This window comes from Rattus norvegicus, chromosome X, assembly GCF_036323735.1.
Source record: "Rattus norvegicus strain BN/NHsdMcwi chromosome X, GRCr8, whole genome shotgun sequence".
Classification (NCBI taxonomy): Eukaryota; Metazoa; Chordata; class Mammalia; order Rodentia; family Muridae; genus Rattus; species Rattus norvegicus.
The window spans coordinates 117,863,571-117,881,178 of NC_086039.1; the positions used below are offsets into that span (position 1 = coordinate 117,863,571).

General features: G+C 38.0%; 1 pseudogene; it reads left to right on the top strand.

Moving 5' to 3' along the window:
* The window catches only part of Ppp1r2-ps2 (protein phosphatase 1, regulatory (inhibitor) subunit 2, pseudogene 2), a 106,933-nt pseudogene extending 92,318 nt beyond the window's left edge, over positions 1 to 14,615 (top strand).
* The last annotated feature ends 2,993 nt before the right edge of the window (positions 14,616 to 17,608 follow it).

A 17,608-nucleotide genomic window follows, 5' to 3' on the forward strand; every position in this document is an offset into this window, starting at 1 on the left:
ACAGCACTTGTCAGAGTGCTAGAAATACAGACCTTTATCCATCTAGATGATGTCCATCTCCAGCCTAAACAACATATATGAGATGTGCATGCTCAATGAAATCTGATAACTGATATCAATGTTTCATTCCAGAGCCTGCTTCATGTTAATGATGCACTAAGTAGAATTATCATTACTAAAACTTTCGTTTCTACTTGAGCCTAGCCTAGTAACCATGGTGTGCCTGGATGGCTGCATTCCTATCCATGCCCCTAACCTCATCTCCATAAGACCATCCTGCCTTTCACTGCTCCTTTCTCCTAACTCTGTCCCATTTCCTTAACTTCTTAGGGCCCAATATAAAGAATAGGCTCTTGGCTGACTGGCATGAGGAAATTCCTTCCAGGTTTATGTACTTATTGCATATATACATATGGCAGAATCATATCCATTTCATATTGTGGTCAGTTTGGGGCATTTTTATTTAGGTTACTTGAATAGCTGAAAACTCAAATGGCAGAAACTTTAATGCTAGCTCAGTTTCAGGAATTTTAACGTGGGACTAGAAGGTACCATGATTTTAGGTGTATGACAGGCAGAAACATTATGAAGTCAATAACAGAACAAATCTGCTTAACTCAGGATAGCTAAGAAGTAGAGAGAGTCAAACAGGTATAGGAATAAGAATCATCATTAAAAATGCCCTCCAAGACTGGAAAATATCATCCTGAGTGAGGTAACCCAATCACAGAAAAACACACATGGTATGCACTCATTGATAAGTGGCTATTAGCCCAAATGCTTGAATTACCCTAGATGCCTAGAACACATGAAACTCAAGACAGATGATCAAAATGTGAATGCTTCACTCCTTCTTTAAATGAGGAAAAAGAATACCCTTGGCAGGGAAGGGAAAGGCAAAGATTAAAACAGAGACTGAAGGAACACCCATTCAGAGCCTGCCCCACATGTGGCCCATACATATACAGCCACCCAATTAGACAAGATGGATGAAGCAAAGAAGTGCAGGCCGACAGGAGCCGGATGTAGATCTCTCCTGAGAGACACAGTCAGAATACAGCAAATACAGAGGTGAATGCCAGCAGCAAACCACTGAACTGAGAATAGGACCCCCGTTGAAGGAATCAGAGTAAGAACTGGAAGACCTTGAAGGGGCTCGAGACCCCATATGAACAACAATGCCAAGCAACCAGAGCTTCCAGGGACTAAGCCACTACCTAAAGACTATACATGGACTGACCCTGGACTCTGACCTCATAGGTAGCAATGAATAGCCTAGTAAGATCACCAGTGGAAGGGGAAGCCCTTGGTCCTGCTAAGACTGAACCTCCAGTGAACGTGATTGTTGGAGGGAGGGCGGTAATGGGGGGAGGATGGGGAGGGGAACACCCATATAGAAGGGGAGGGGGAGGGTTAGGGGGATGTTTGCCCGGAAACCGGGAAAGGGAATAACACTCGAAATGTAAATAAGAAATACTCAAGTTAATAAAAAAAAATTTTAAAAAATGCCCTCCAAGGAACAAATGGATCTTCCTTGGAAGGAAAAATAAAATAAATTTTGTGGATGAACTGTTGGTGGCAGAGGCAAGTGGGAGATGCTTCCTCTGACAGGCAGCAGTTGGGAACAGATACAGAGACCCACAGCCAGACATTATGCAGAGACAGTCTAAATTGAAGGTCTCCATTGGGCCCTCTCATTGGAGATTGGGGAACCCCTCAGAAGAGGGAAAGGAAAGATTGTAGGAGTCAGAGTGGATGGAGGATACCAGAAAACATGGTCTACTGAATCAACTAAGCAGGGCTTACATGAGTTTGAAGCAGCAAGCACCTGGCCCACCTGAGTCTACACCAGTTCCTCTGTATATATGTTTTGGCTGGCTGGCAACTTGCTGTTTTTGTGGTACTCCTAACAGTTGTAGAGGCTCTGGCTCTGGCTCTTTTGCTTGTTATTGGAACTCTTTTCTTCTCACTGGTTTACCTTTTCTATCTTCAATATGAGGTCTTTTGCTTACTGTATCTTGTTTTGGCATGTTTGGTTGTTTTCTCTTGAAACCCTGCTCCTTTCTAAGGGTAACAGAGGCTGAGTGGATCCAGGTGAGTGAGGACATGGGGGAAGCTGAGACCAGTGGAGGGTGGGGAAACCATAGTATGGAAGTATTGTATGAAGGGGGACTATATTTTCAATAAAAATGCCCCCAAGAAGTTCTTCCATTCAGGCCACTTCCAAATATCCCATTCAATATGACTATATCAGGGCATTAATTCCCTACCACTAATTAAATTAATGTTCTCATGATAAAATCACTAGTATAAATAGATAGGAACTAAGATTCCAGCAAATTACCTTTGGGTGACATTATATATTTGAGCCATAAAAACTAATAGCAAGGACTGTGAAGTTAAAATTGTGTCTTTGTAATCTTAAATGAGTCACCTAACTTTTATGAGCTAGTATGAATTGTAATTTACATATAGAAATATAGTGCAAGTATTCCATAGAGAATGTACAATATATCATTATTATATTATTTTCTTGATCACACTTTATCAATCATCTGATCATCAAACCTTGTCTACCCTCCTTACCCACCCAACTTCATGTAATTTCTCTCTCCTTAAGAGACTCAGACAAACATAAAAGTACACACACAAACACACAAAACCCATGGAAAATAAAATTGAGTGAGTTGGCCAACTATTCCTGTGTGTGGTTCCTGCTCTCTATAGTGTAATAAATTTGCCCAGTGTCACTCCATTGCACTATACTGACTCTACCTATCACAGCAGCGATCGATAGCTCCTCAACTAGACATAGGACTTCATGCCCACCCCAGTTCTTCCATTCTGGAATTTGGTCTTGCTAAATGTTTTATTTTTTACAAAAGACCCATGTAACATTTGGCAATCTTAATAGTATGAATGATAGCTATAGGGCTTGAAAATATTTTTCCTGTTAAAATTCTAGTTGTTATGTTGAAATAGAGATCTAGTCTGGCAAGGATTTCACAACTCTTCTGTTTAACAGGAACATGAACCTCTGTTTCAACTTTTCCCACACGTCTTCACTCTGAAAGATTAATTACTTCATAAAACACTTGGCTACATACTTTCTTAAATACCAAGAGCTCTTTAATTCCTTGCAGAAAAAATACTAAAAGAAAAACTACACGACTGATTAGTAAGTAGGATTAGTTATGGTCTCTATTGCTGTGATAAAACACCACGACCAAAAGCAATCTGGGGAGGAATGGATTTATCTGGCTTACACCTCCATATTATAGTTGAGTATTGAAAGAAGTCAGAAGAAACTCAGTCTGGACTGGAGCCTGGAGGCAGGAGCTAATGCAGAGGCCACAGAGGCGCTGTGTACTGGCTTGCTCATCATGGTCGGGTCGGCCTGCTACTTTATTGAGCTTAAGACCACCAGACCAAGAATAGCACCACCCACAATGGCCTGGGGCTTTCCATCAATCATTTTTATGAATATCCCTTACAGCCAGATTTTACAAATCATTTTCTCAATTGTAGAACCCTCCTTTCAGATGAATGTAGCCTGTGTGAAGTTGAAATAAAACTGGCCTTCCTATGCTCTTTAGTTTCTTCCCATAAAATAGAGAGGGGGAGGCACTGTTACTTGAACCTCAACTAAGTAATGCTACTTCAAATATATTTCCATGAGAAAAAAAATAATTCTCTATTACTTATCAGAAACATATCTATCTCATAAACCTGGAAAAAATCTGGAATTCTTTACTCGTACAAATTCTTCACTAGACTTGATATGAACCCTTATTGAATTATATTTTCCTAAATATGGAACACCTTCCTGGCTGTTACTAAAAGGCATGAATTTGTTCATTGTTGAATAGAATTAGTAAATTTGGAAAGTCTACAAGAATGTACAAATTAGACCCCAGAAATATTATCATTGAGAAGATATTTGAAATCCTTTTGATTTGACTGTCTTATAACAGTAGATTCTTACTTCTGTTATCTGAAAATACTCTTACGTTTAGTCAATCTGTTTATATAATCATCGTAATCATGCATTATTGCGTAATTAGTGTAAGTACATGTAATCAGCTCTAATATATAATCACACAATGGAGTCATTGTAAAACAAGTCCTTGTGAATCTAAATATAATGCTTCGTATATCTGTAAAAGATAAATATTATTTTTATTTGGACTGGTTAAAATGGGGTTTTGTTTCCTCTCAGTAGTTACCATATTCAGGAACTAGTCTTCCACTTGACACTGTAAGAAAATGTATATACATTCAATTGCTCATCTTTTAAGTCACAGGGTAAAATCAGATTGCCCTCCAAAAGGCATTAATTATTTGATGCACAATAAATCATTTCACAATGTTTAAAGCCATAGTTGTGATCAGATGTAATGCAAAATGGTCCTATTGGGAGGCATCCAACAATATGTCACAAATATCTTTATGTGTAAATGAGTATATAGGTATCTGAAATTATAAGCTATCCCCCAAATACTGAAAACTAGGTTAGGATTCTGCTAGAGTGTGAATAACGTAATAGGAAAAAACTTTATTCGATTTTTTACTTATAAGACATAGGCAATGAAATAATAGACTTTTATAAAGGATACCATCTTAAAGATATCCATTCAAACTATAAAGAAAATCACTATGAACATTCCAAGGGTCTTCATTTGAAATTTGTAATGTATGTAAGACCTGCATTGAACTCACAATATTTTGCCTCAGCTTTTCAAGTGCCAAGATCGCTTACCATTACTGAACATTACATTACTTCAGTTGACATCCTTTATAATTTCTTTAAAATATTTTTAAATAAAATATTTTATGGTTATGGGTATTTGGTTTCTATGTATGCTATTCACCATGCATCTACCCTTATAGACAAGAAGAAGAGGTCATTCTATTGTGAGATACCATATGGCTGCTGGTAACCAAACCCAGATTCTCTGCTAGAGCATTACTCCAAACTACTAAGTCATCTCTCCAGTGCCCTTTCAACTGTCTCTAATTCCAGTCATACTGAATCAGATGACGTATTCAGGCCTCTGTTGATATACAAATGCATTTGTGACATATACATATATAAAGAGAAAATGTAATGCACACAAATAAAAATTAAGAATTTTTTTCAAGAAAAAGAAAACATGTAGGGTTTAGTGTGATATCTAGATGATAAAGACAATTGCTTCTAAGCCTGGGGACTTGTGTTTAATGCCAGAGAACCATAGATAGAGGGAGTGCAAGAACATCACAAATTGTTCTCTGATCTACAAAGGTCCATGGTGAAATGCAAACCCAAACGTACAAAAAATAAAGTGTAATTTAATAATTGAAAAAATAAAGCTGCAGAAATAACTATATATATTTCAAAAACCTGTAGTAAATAAAACACTTAAATTAGTAGTAAGAAGAATAAAAGATGTATGCAAGTAAATGAAAATATATTTATACTTGAAATAAACATAATAAAATCTAAAAATTATTAAGGTTTAGAGAAAAGTGTTAGCTAAAATAACCTATACCCAAAAAGATACAGGCAATATTGTAATAGATATCACAAATAAATCAAGGATTATAAAACATTTTACCAACAGAAAAGTGGATAAAATTTTGAACTATAAAATTGACAAAAAAACAAAATAGGAGGAAATAGAAAATCTAAACAAATCAATAATAAAATAAAAATTGTAGTCATAATAAACCATTTGCTATTAAATAAACTACCAGGAGTGGTGCTTCAACTGTTGAAGCCTATGAAATGTTAAAAGAAGAAATAATACCAATTGTTCTTCAAATATTTCCAAAATTCTGATGTAGGAATGTTCCCAGGGCTTCCAGTTTCTGCCTGTGCCTAGAACAGAACTGGTCCCACAGCTCTCTGTACCCAAATCCTATGAGGGAGAGAGCTGGACTTTCAGAAGTGCAAAAAATTCTGAGAGCTCAGAGTAGACAACTACTTCTGCTCACATTCCAAAGGAACCTTCCTACTGCCCTCTGTGCCCTGTGGGCACAGGAAATTAGGAGAAGTAAGGGGCAGGACCCTTCCAGTTTCTGCCTGCACCCAGAGTTGAAAGCCAAACACCAGGAGCATGAACACACCTGAGAGCAGAGGTAAAAGCAACTCTTGTACTCCAAGCGACCCGCCTGGTAGCCTCAGTATACACAAAGGCAGGAACAGTCCGGGATGGGACACTTCAGGTTGCTGCCTGTGCTTGGAGCTGAACCACTCCCAAAACTCTGTGTACCCAAATCCCATGGAGAAAGAGAGCTGGACTCTCAGAAGTGCAGACAATCCTGAGAGCTCAGGGGAGACTATCACTTCTGCTCACATTCCTGCCCCAAGAGGAACCTGCCTAGTGCCCTCTGGATACAGGAACATAGGAGCAGTCAGAGGCTTCAGGACACACAAACCCAGGAGCAGTCTGGGACAGGACTCTTCAGATTTCTGCCTGCACCCAGAGCTAAACTGGTCCCAGAGCTCTCTGTATCCAGGTCCCGCTGAAAGAAAACAGGTCTGCAGGAGTGCTGACACACAGACTTATAGGAGGGTCAAGCTACTGTCAGAGACATCAAGACAAGAAAAATACTCAATAAAATTCTCTCAAACCAAATCCAAGAAAACATCAAAATGATCATCCATCATGATCAAGGAGGAATCATCCCATGGATGCAGGGATGGTTAAATATACAGAATTTCATCAATGTAATCCACTACATAAACAAACTAAAAGAAACAAAAACACATGATTATCTCATTAGATGCTGAGAAAGCATTTGACAAAGTTCAAAACACTTCATTTTAAAAGTCCTAGAAAGATCTGGAATTCAAGGCCTATAACATGTTTACTAAACATAGTGAAAACAATATACAGCAAACCAGTAGCTAACATTAACCATAATGAGAGAAACGTGAAGCAATTCCACTAAAATCAGGGACTAGACAAGGCTGCCCACTCTCTAACTACTTATTCCATATAGTACTTGAAGTTCTAGCCAGAGCAATCAGACAACAAAAGAGGTCAAAGGGATACAAATTGGAAAGGAAGAAGTCAAAATATCACTATTTGCAGATGATATGATATAATTAAGTGATCCCAAAAGTTCCACCAGGGAAATACTGAGCCTGATAAACACCTTCAGCAAAGCAGCTGGATAGAAAATTAACTCAAACAAATCAGTAACCTTCCTCTACTCAAAGGATGAACAGGCTGAGAAAGAAACTAGAGAAATGACACCCTTCACAATACGCACAAATTACATAAAATACCTTGGTGTTACTCTATCGAAGCAAGTGACAAATCTGTATGATAAGAAATTCAAATCTCTGAAGAAAGAGATTGAAGAAGATCTCAGAAGATGGAAAGATCTCCCATGCTCATGGATTGGCAGGATTAATATAGTAAAAATGAGCATTTTGCCAGAAGCAATCTGCAGATTCAATACAACCCTCATAAAATTCCAACTCAGTTCTTCATAGAGTTAGAACGAGCAATCTGCAAATTCATTTTTTAAGACCAAAAATCCCAAGATAGCAAAAAGTATTCTCAACAATAAAAGAACTTCTGGGGGAATCACTATCCCTGAACTCAAGCAGTACTACAGAGCAATAGTCATAAAAACTGTATGGTATTGGTACAGAGACAGGCAGGTAGATCAGTGGAATAGAATAGAAGACCCAGAAATGAACCCAACATATATTTCACTTGATCTTTGACAAAGGATCTAAAACAATCCAGTGGAAAAAAAGATAGCATTTTCAACAAATGGTGCTGATTCAATTGGAGGTCGGCTTGTAGAAGCATGCAAGTCACCCCATTCTTATTGCCCTGCACAAAGCTTAAGTCCAAGTGGATCAAGGACCTCACATAAAACCAGGTATACTCAAATTAATATAAAAAATGTGCAGAAGAGCCTTGAACATATGGGCACTGGGGAAATTTTCCTGAACAAAACACCAATGGCTTATGCTCTAAGATCAAGAATCGACAAATGGGACCTCATGAAACTGCAAAGCTTCTTTAAGGCAAAGGACACTGTCATCAGGATAAAATGGCAACCAACAGATTGGGAAAGGTCTTTACCAATCCTACATCTGATAGAGGGCTAATATACAAAATATACAAAGAACTCACAAAGTTAGACTCCAGAGAACCAAAAACTCTATTAAAAACTGTGGTATGGGGCTAAATAAAGAATTCTCAGCTGAGGGATATCTAATGGCTGAGAATCACCTAAAGAAGTGTTTGATGTCCTTAGTTATCAGGGAAATGCAAATCAAAACAACCCTGATATTCCACCTTACACCAGTCAGAATGGGTAAGATCAAAATATCAGGTTACAACAGATGCTGGCAAGGATATGGAGAAAGAGGAACACTTTTGCATTGTTGTTAGGATTGCAAGCTGCTACAACCGCTCTGGAAATTAGTCTGCAGGTTCCTCAGAAAATTGGACATATTACCACCTTAGGATCCAGCTATACCCCTCCATGATATACACCCAAAATATGATCCAAAGTATAACAAAGACACGTGCTCCACTATGTTCATTGCAGCCTTATTTATAATAGCCAGAAGCTGGAAGGACCCAGATGCCATTCAACAGAGGAATGGATACAGAAAATGTGGTACATCTACACAATGGAGTACTACTCAGCTATCAAAAACAATGACTTCATGAAATTCATGGGCAAATGGATGGAACTAAAAAATATCCTGAGTGAGGTAACCCAACCAGAAAAAACACAGATGATATGCACTCCCTGATAAGTGGATATTAACCCTAAAGCTTGGATTACCCAAGATAAAATTCACAGACCACATGAAGCTCAAAAAGGACAACCAAAGTGTGGATTCTTCAGTACTTCTTAAAAAGGGAAACAAAAATATTCATAGGAGGAGATATGGAGACAACGTTTGGAGCAGAGACTGAAGGAATGGCCATTCAGAGCCTGCCCACCTGGGATCCAGCCCATATACATACATCCACCAAACCTAGACAATATGGCTGATGCCAAAAAGTACATGCTGACAGGAGCCTGATATTGCCATCTCCTGAGAGGCTCTGACAGAGCATGACAAATACAGAGGTGGAGGCTAGCAGCAAACCATTGAACTGATAATGGTGTCCATATTGAATGAGTTAGAGAAAGGATCGAAGGAGCTGAAGAGGTTTGCAATCCCATAAGAACAACAATACCAACCAACCAGAGCTACCAGGGACTAAACCACTACCCAAAGACTATACATGGACTCACCCATGGCTCCAACTGCATATGTAGCAGAGAAGGAGGAGAGGAGAAGCCCTTAGTCCTGCCAAGGCTGGACGCCCAAGTGTAGGGGAATGCCAGGGTGGGGAGGCAGGAAGTGGTGGTTGGTTCAGGGGGCAGGAACTCCCTCATAGAAGAAGGGGGAAGAGAAGTAATAGGGGGTTTATGGATGGGTAACCGGGAAAGGGGATAACATTCTAAATATAATTTAAAAAGTAAAATACCAAATTCAGTACATAAATAAATCATCTGTAATAATGTAAAAAAGAGATTTTAAGGAAAAGTGATTGTTGCTTCCTGTTATTGTTCTTGTTATAGATGGAATTATTTTTGTATGGCTATCTTCTTTTGGGTTTGTTGAAAGATTACTTTCTTGCTTTTGCTAGGGTATAGTTTCTCTCCTTGTGTTGTAGTTTTGCATCTATTATCTTTTCTAGGGATAAATTTGTATAAAGACATAGTATACTTTGGTTTTTTCATGGAGTATCTTGGTTTCTCCATGTATTTTAGTTGAGAGTTTTGCTGGATATAGTAGCTTGGTTTGGCATTTGTGTTCTCTTAGGGTCTGTATGACCTCTGCCCAAGATCTTCCTGCTTTTAGAGTCTCTGATGAGAAATTTGGTGTAATTCTGATAGTTCTTCCTTTATATTTTACTTGACTTTCCCCCTTTCTTCTTTTAATATTCTTTTTTTGTTTTGTGCATTGAGTATTTTGATTATTTCGTGAAAGAGGATTCTCTTTTATGGTCTAATCTATTTGGTGTTCCATATGCATCTTGTACATATATGACCATCTCTTTCTTTAGGTTGGGGAAGATTTCATCTATGATCTTGTTGAAAACATTTTCTAGACCTTTGAGCTGAAAAATCTTTGCTGTCCTGTATGGCTATTATCCTTAGTTTGGTCTTCTCATTGTGTTCTGAATTTACTGGATGTTTTGGCTTAGGAGGTTTTTTTTTTTTTTTTGGTTGTTTTTGTTGTATTTGCTTTGACCCTTGTGTCAATATCTTCTAAGGAGGGATGATATTTTTAGGCTCAACAATAGGCAATCTCTCCAGAAGTTTTATTAATACAGGATATATGTTTGTGTGTGTGTGTGTGTGTGTGTGTATTCATGTTTTCTAGAAATTAAATTAAAAGAAACATTTCAACTCTGTCTTATTTCAAATAACAATAGACATAATACTTGTTGACATAATTAATGTTTTTATTCAGTTCTAAAATAATGTTAATGAAAAAGGGTGATAGTTTTACATATTAAAAGTTCTAATAAAAGGACTGGAAATATGTCTCAATAGGTAAGACAGCCTGCTATACAAGAATTAAGACCTGAGTTCAGATCTAGACCTCACATCAAACTTTCAGAGTAGCTTGTCATATGTGTGACATATATGCTATGAAGAGTGGAGTCAGGAGTATGCCTGGGGCTTGCTGGCCAACAGGGTAGTTCTAAGATCAGTGATAGATTATGTCTAAAGGGATTAAGAAAGTGTGGTAGGGTTGAACATTTGAAGTCCTGTTCCTACACAAACACACACATACACATGCACAAGCACATACGTACACACACACACACACACACACACACACACACAAATACAAACACCTGAAGGGAGGAAGAAAGGGAAAGAGGGAAGGAGGGAGAGAAGGAAAGATATTTAATACTTTGTTTACTAGAATGTTGTAGGATTCTTATATATGTTTCTGTATACAACTATTGTGCTAATGTGTCCTGAATAGCACCTAGCCACTGCCGAACTCTTCTTTACATTCCTTAGAGCAAGAGGTAGTAAATGATGTCATAATATTATACTTTATATGAATATGCATGTTTACATATGTGGGTTCACATGAGTGCACCTGTATCTACATACATATTGACGATTTAAGTTGATTTCAGTTCTCTCTCTCTCTCTCTCTCTCTCTCTCTCTCTCTCTCTCTCTCTCACCTAATCATTGATATAGGGTCTCTCAAATGAACCCCAGTACTGATATAGCTACTTTAGCTAACAAGTTCACTCCTGGGATCCCTTGTCTCCAGTACTGCTATTGCAACCAGGCCATAATAAACACCCCATACTTATATGAGGTGTGCTGATCTGAACACTATTCATCATGTGGCTCATCCGGCAAGTGCTTTACACACGGAGCCTTCGGAAGCTATTCTTAACATTCCAGATACCTGTGGAAATCTAAACTATGCTTTAGGGACTCACATTAGGGGCTAGTCCATCTAATTCTGTATTTCCACAAAGCTAGCTTGAATTTCTCCTAAATCAAAGGTTATTGATTTCCTGTAAGAATTGGATTTGTCAGTAAATTCTCATCCTGTTTGCTCTGTGTGGGAGGTATTGAACTGGAATATGTAGATATCAGTGGAGAGGAAATAAGCCTCTTCTCAATCCCCCACTCTATAAGGGAAGTTGCAGAGTGAGGCAAAAATACTTGAGAGTGACTCTCAAAGTGCTTTTACAACAATGATTCTATTAGATACTAAAATAACCCCTGTCAGTTCCAGAGAACAATTATTGGCCCTACCCCTATCTTACAAAAATACAAAACTGACATAGAAAATTTTTCAAATATGTTACAGCAACAGAATGACATCTAAGGAAGAATGAAGAGATGAGAACTCAGCCTTGGATCAGGAGAAAGGTGAGGGAACAATGTAGCATCTTTCATTCGACTCAGTTTTATGTAGCTGGATGTTAATGCTGTTCAGTATCTAGAACACTTGCAACCAGGTGTATCTATGGCAATGAAATATTTAAGTTTCTTTGGGGGCATTTGCTCACCTGCTAACATTTTCTATTGCTTGACAATGAACATTATCCCTCAAATTGCTTGCTACTGTAGTACTGTGACATAATTAGGTTTTCTGAGAAGTCTATCTGGGTGTCACCATAATTTTTGTCAGCAGAGTGAATAATGACAACCTGTTCTGTTACCAGACTGGTGTAATTATTTCTCAGGAAATCTGTATGTTACCTTCTAAAGTAGAAGTCCACATCAGTTATTCAGGAACGCAAAGTCCCTGAAACAGACAAAGGCAAGATCATTCTCTTTGGAAACATTTAGACGATATGTATTTCCAAAGAAATGCTATCAAAATTATCAAGAAGGTTGTTCTCCTTGATGATAGCTCTAACTCTAAAAAATCAAGAAGAAGAAGAAGCTAGGATTAGAGACATATGCAGTGCCTGTATGTGAACCCTGGCCTCCTTCGTAAACAATGAACAACTTAGGATATTGAAAACCAAAGTAAACATGGCCAGAAGTAGGAAGTTGACTGCAGAGCTTTAAGATCATACTGGATTTGAATGTTCACTCCAGGATTATGTCAATTGCAAAGTGAAATGTATACAATTATCAGGAATATATATTCAATATTTAGTTTTGTTTTTCTTCTAAAAATCTGCTTTATAATTTGGCAGTTGTTTAGCAAAAATACAGAGACACAAACATGTAAATGTTTTTTGGTGGGTATATGTAGGAGAAAAAGGATGATTATTAAAACTAGCAATATGCAATCGTGCAGAAATCATTCCTTTAGTTTGAGGACATGGTCTTTGTCGATAGTGTAATTTTTCTTTATTAGTGAACCTTTATCTTCATGTGTATCAGGAACTATACATTGACTATGACAAAATTTTTAAAGCATATGACATTTTGATTTAGTTGTAATGCGGTGAAATAAATAAATAAAAATAAAATCAAAGTTCAAAAGGACTTTAAAAAATATCTCTCCTAAGTATAGAACAGCATGAGTGCTAAGGTAGTTTCAAGACTATTTGCAATGGTTAGAAGGGGGTATATTGTAGAGACTAAATCCAAAAAAATAGTTAAAGAGCTTATTTTACAGGAAAATTAGTTCACATGATAGTTCTTTTATTCTCTTTGAGCTTTTTCTAAATCTTCATGTACTCATAGTTTTAGGAGAGACGAGTGATTAAGATGTTATTGTTATTTTACAAATTGAAGATATTGGTTGGGGATTTAGCTCAGTGGTAGAGCGCTTGCCTAGCAAGCGTAAGGCCCTGGGTTCGGTCCCCAGTTCTGAAAAAAAAAAAAGAAAAGAAAAAAAGAAAATATTTTTAAATTAAATTTCTTATATAAAAGAAAGCATTTAATTGGAGCTGGCTTACTGTTTCAGAGGTTCAGTCTATTATCTTATTCACTTTATATTCTGCTCACTGCACCCGCCCCCACCGGAAGATGGAACCACCAACGATTGAAAAGATTTATTTTTAATTTTCTTTTTCTTGGATATTTTATATATTTACATTTCAAATGTTATCCCCTTTTCCTAATCTCCCATACCCCTCCCCCTGCTTCTATGAGGTTGCTTCCATACCCACCCACCAACTCCAACCTCAATACCCTGGCGTTCCCCTTCATTGGGGAAATGAGTCTTCACAGGACCAGGGGCTTTTCCTCCTATTGGTGGGTCTCCTCCGCAAGCTGGGGAACTACATTTCAGGAAGCAAAGGGAAGACCTCTGCGCAGTCAGTGTGGTGTGGTAGTCATTGTGTCGTCAGTTAAGCAGGTAGTGGTTTCTGTAACAGCGGGTGTGGCTGCTTTAGACTGGCCTGGGCTGCACGACTGCTCGGCTGCATGGAGGGGTCTCGGCAGCGACCAACCCCTTCTTCTTTAGGACCCTACACCAGCTGGAGCAACCAGCAATGGCGGCCTCAATGCCTCGCACCAGCCCATCAAGGGAATCCTGAAGAACAAGATCTCTATGGCTTCCCTGGCAGTGGCGTCCATTGAACACCCCTTCGGGACCTTTGAAGAGAAGCTGGGTAAAAAGTCCCAGAAGTGGGATGAAATGAACATCCTGGAAACATATCATCCAGCTAACAAAGACTATGGTTTAATGAAAAAAAGTAAGCCAAACACTCTATACCGCAATACAGTAGCTGACTATGATGATTCTGATAATGATTCAGAAGTCAATGAAATCATGAATCCAGATTTCTTAACTAAGAAATTAGCTGTTGATGAAGCCTCCGAGCCAACAAATGTGATTCTAGAACAAGAAAGTAGTGGGGAGAAAGATGATGAAGAGCTAGAAAAGAAGCAGCAGTTTGACATGAAAAGGAAGCTTCACTACAACGAATAACTAAATATTAAATTAGCCAGACTTTTGATTTCAAAACAGCTACAAGATGATGAGGATGGAATGGCGATGACTACAAACCGAGACAGCATAAATATTGAAGAGTCGAATCAAGGATCTACTGAACGTGACCACCTGCAACAGGAATCACAAAGTTCTTAAAAGGAATGTGATCAACTAAACAGTCATTTGTCAAATACAAACCTTGTTATTGTAGTACACTGCTTCTTGGTCTCTACAATTCGTAACTTACTTGACAAAATACACATTGTTTATATATTGTTAAAAGTTAAGACAATAGAGTCTGAGTAGATGGAAAATGCCTAATTAATGCATATAATCTTGTGCCCAAACTTCAGAACAAATACAGTGTAATATCAGTAATTCAAAACTGCTTTACTTTTGTAAGAGCACTGGTTAATTCCTATAAGATACTATATAGCTTTTTGCACTTTAATTAATATTTAAATATCATGGAGGAACTATTTTTGTCCCTTCTAGAGAAAAATGGTGCTAAATGTTTGGAGGTAGTAGTTTCATGTTTTTTTTTATTTCATCAAAAACCTATTCATACAATGGGATATACAGATGGATAAATATTTAGGTAGAAAGAGATTTTCTTTAACATTTATCTTAGCTTGTTTTGGCTAATTGAGAAGGCATCTGAGCTGTTGTCTGATCAATAAACTTTAAAATTCCAATTGATTTTCTTTGTGCTCAAAAGGAAAGGAATGAAAATGTTTTTCATTGAAACTGGTTTCCCCCCATTCCCACCCACACTCACATAAATGACCAGGTTAAAGGTGCATGGACATTTGCTCTTCTTGTATACTGGGGAGACTTCAGACAACTGTCTTAACACCATGTAATATCTCAGTGTTCCGTTTATTTATATACTTGTCTCAACCTGCTCTAGTTACATTATTTCCTCTGCCTATACACATACCGTTGTAAAGATTGTATTATAGGATGGCAAAGGCTGTTGGACATGAGGAACTCTTGCATATTCTGTCATCTGCTGCAGTAGTGAATCGTCACTGTAATACCTGCTGGTTCTAGTTCATAAAGAAAACAGATCTAATAGTAGCCATACTATGACAGGAAGGACAGCTAAGAAGCTCGGTATCTGGACTTCTCTGACTGACAGCTTAGTCAATAAATGGTTGATTTTTTGTTCATTTGACATTAGACCTTAGAAAACAATTAACAGGCTTTTTTGTACAATGCAAGCATTGCATATAATCAGAAAATGATTGTTCTTGGATGTACAGACAGCATTATAGCTGAACATTTTTAAATTAATAGCTCAACATGGCTGCCTTGATGGTTGTATAAATAAGAGACAGATTAAAAGAATCATGACAACACCTAAAGAAATGTTCAACACCTTTAGTCATAAGGGAAATCCAAATCGAAACAGCCCTGAGATTTCACCTCACACAAGTGAGAATGGCTAAGATCAAAAACTCAGGTGACAGCAAATGCTGGCGAGGATGTGGAGAAAGAGGAACACTCCTCCATTGTTGGTGGGATTTCAGACTGGTACAACCATTCTGGAAATCAGTCTGGAGGTTCCTCAGAAAATTGGACATTGAACTGCCTGAGGATCCAGCTATACCTCTCCTGGGCATATACCCAAAAGATGCCCCAACATATAACAAAGACACGTGCTCCACTATGTTCATAGCAGCCTTATTTATAATAGTCAGAAGCTGGAAAGAACCCAGATGCCCTTCAACAGAGGAATAAATACAGAAATTTTGGTACATCTACACAATGGAACATTACTCAGCTATCAAAAACAATGACTTTATGAAATTCATAGGCAAGTGGATGGAACTGGAAAATATCATCCTGAGTGCCGTAACCCAATCACAGAAAAACACACATGGTATGCACTCATTGATAAGTGGCTATTAGCCCAAATGCTTGAATTACCCTAGATGCACAGAACACATGACACTCAAGAAGGATGACCAAAATGCGAATGCTTCACTCCTTCTTTAAAAGGGGAACAAGAATACCCTTGGCAGGGAATAGGGAGGCAAAGTTTAGAACAGAGACAGAAGGAACACCCATTCAGAGCCTAACCCACATGTGGCCCATACATATACAGCCACCAAACTAGATAAGATGGATGAAGCAAAGAAGTGCAGGCCTACAGGAACCAGATGTAAATGTCTCCTGAGAGACACAGCCAAAATACAGCAAATACATAGGCGAAAGCCAACAGCAATCCACTGAACTGAGAACAGGACCCCAGTTGTAGGAATCAGAGAAAGGACTGGAAGAGCTTGAAGGGGCTCGAGACCCCATATGAACAACAATGCCAACCAACCAGAGCTTCCAGGGACTAAGCCACTACCCAAAGACTATACATGGACTGACCCTGGGCTCCAACCCCATAGGTAGCAATGAATATCCTAGTAAGAGCACCAGTGGAAGGGGAAACCCTGGGTCCTGCCAAGACTGAACACCTAGTGAACGTGATTGTTGGGGGGAGGGTGGTGAGGGGGGTAGGATGCGGAGGGGTTAGGGGGATGTTTGGCCGGCCACCGGGAAGGGGAATAACAATCGAAATGTAAGTAAGAAATACTCAAGTTAATAAAGATTAAAAAAAGATTCATAAAAATCTTTGTGCATATATATTCTTCCCACAAAATACTATATATAGTTTCTCTGAATAATATGTTAATAATTGTGTTTTGAGTTATAAACCACTAAAACTTTAGTTTCTGCACAAAAAATGAACATATTTATGAGGTGTAACAGGATAATCAATAATGGTGTAACTACAGGAAAAGTTGATTCATAGCTTAAGAGTAAAAAATTGAGTTCTTAAGTACAAAATTTTAAGCACCATCATTGTTTCAATTAGTAACCATAGAATTTATATCTGTATTCATAGCACTTATCAAGTGTTATCATTTCTTCAACATATTGTGTAAGTGCCTATTATCTACAAAGCCATTATAGAAGATTTAAACTATATAGAAAGTAAACAGGCCATTCCAGTTCCACTGTTATATTCCTATGTTTAAGGAAAAAAATGTGACTTTTGCTGTGCTTTGGGAACTGCTTGTGGATACTGCTCCTTATGTTCAGTATTAAATAATAAATCACTAAAAGTCTACTATTTCTAAACCAGGGCATATAAAGATAATTTCTGCTAATGATCATGGCACTCCAGGAAATTATACTTATTCAATGTC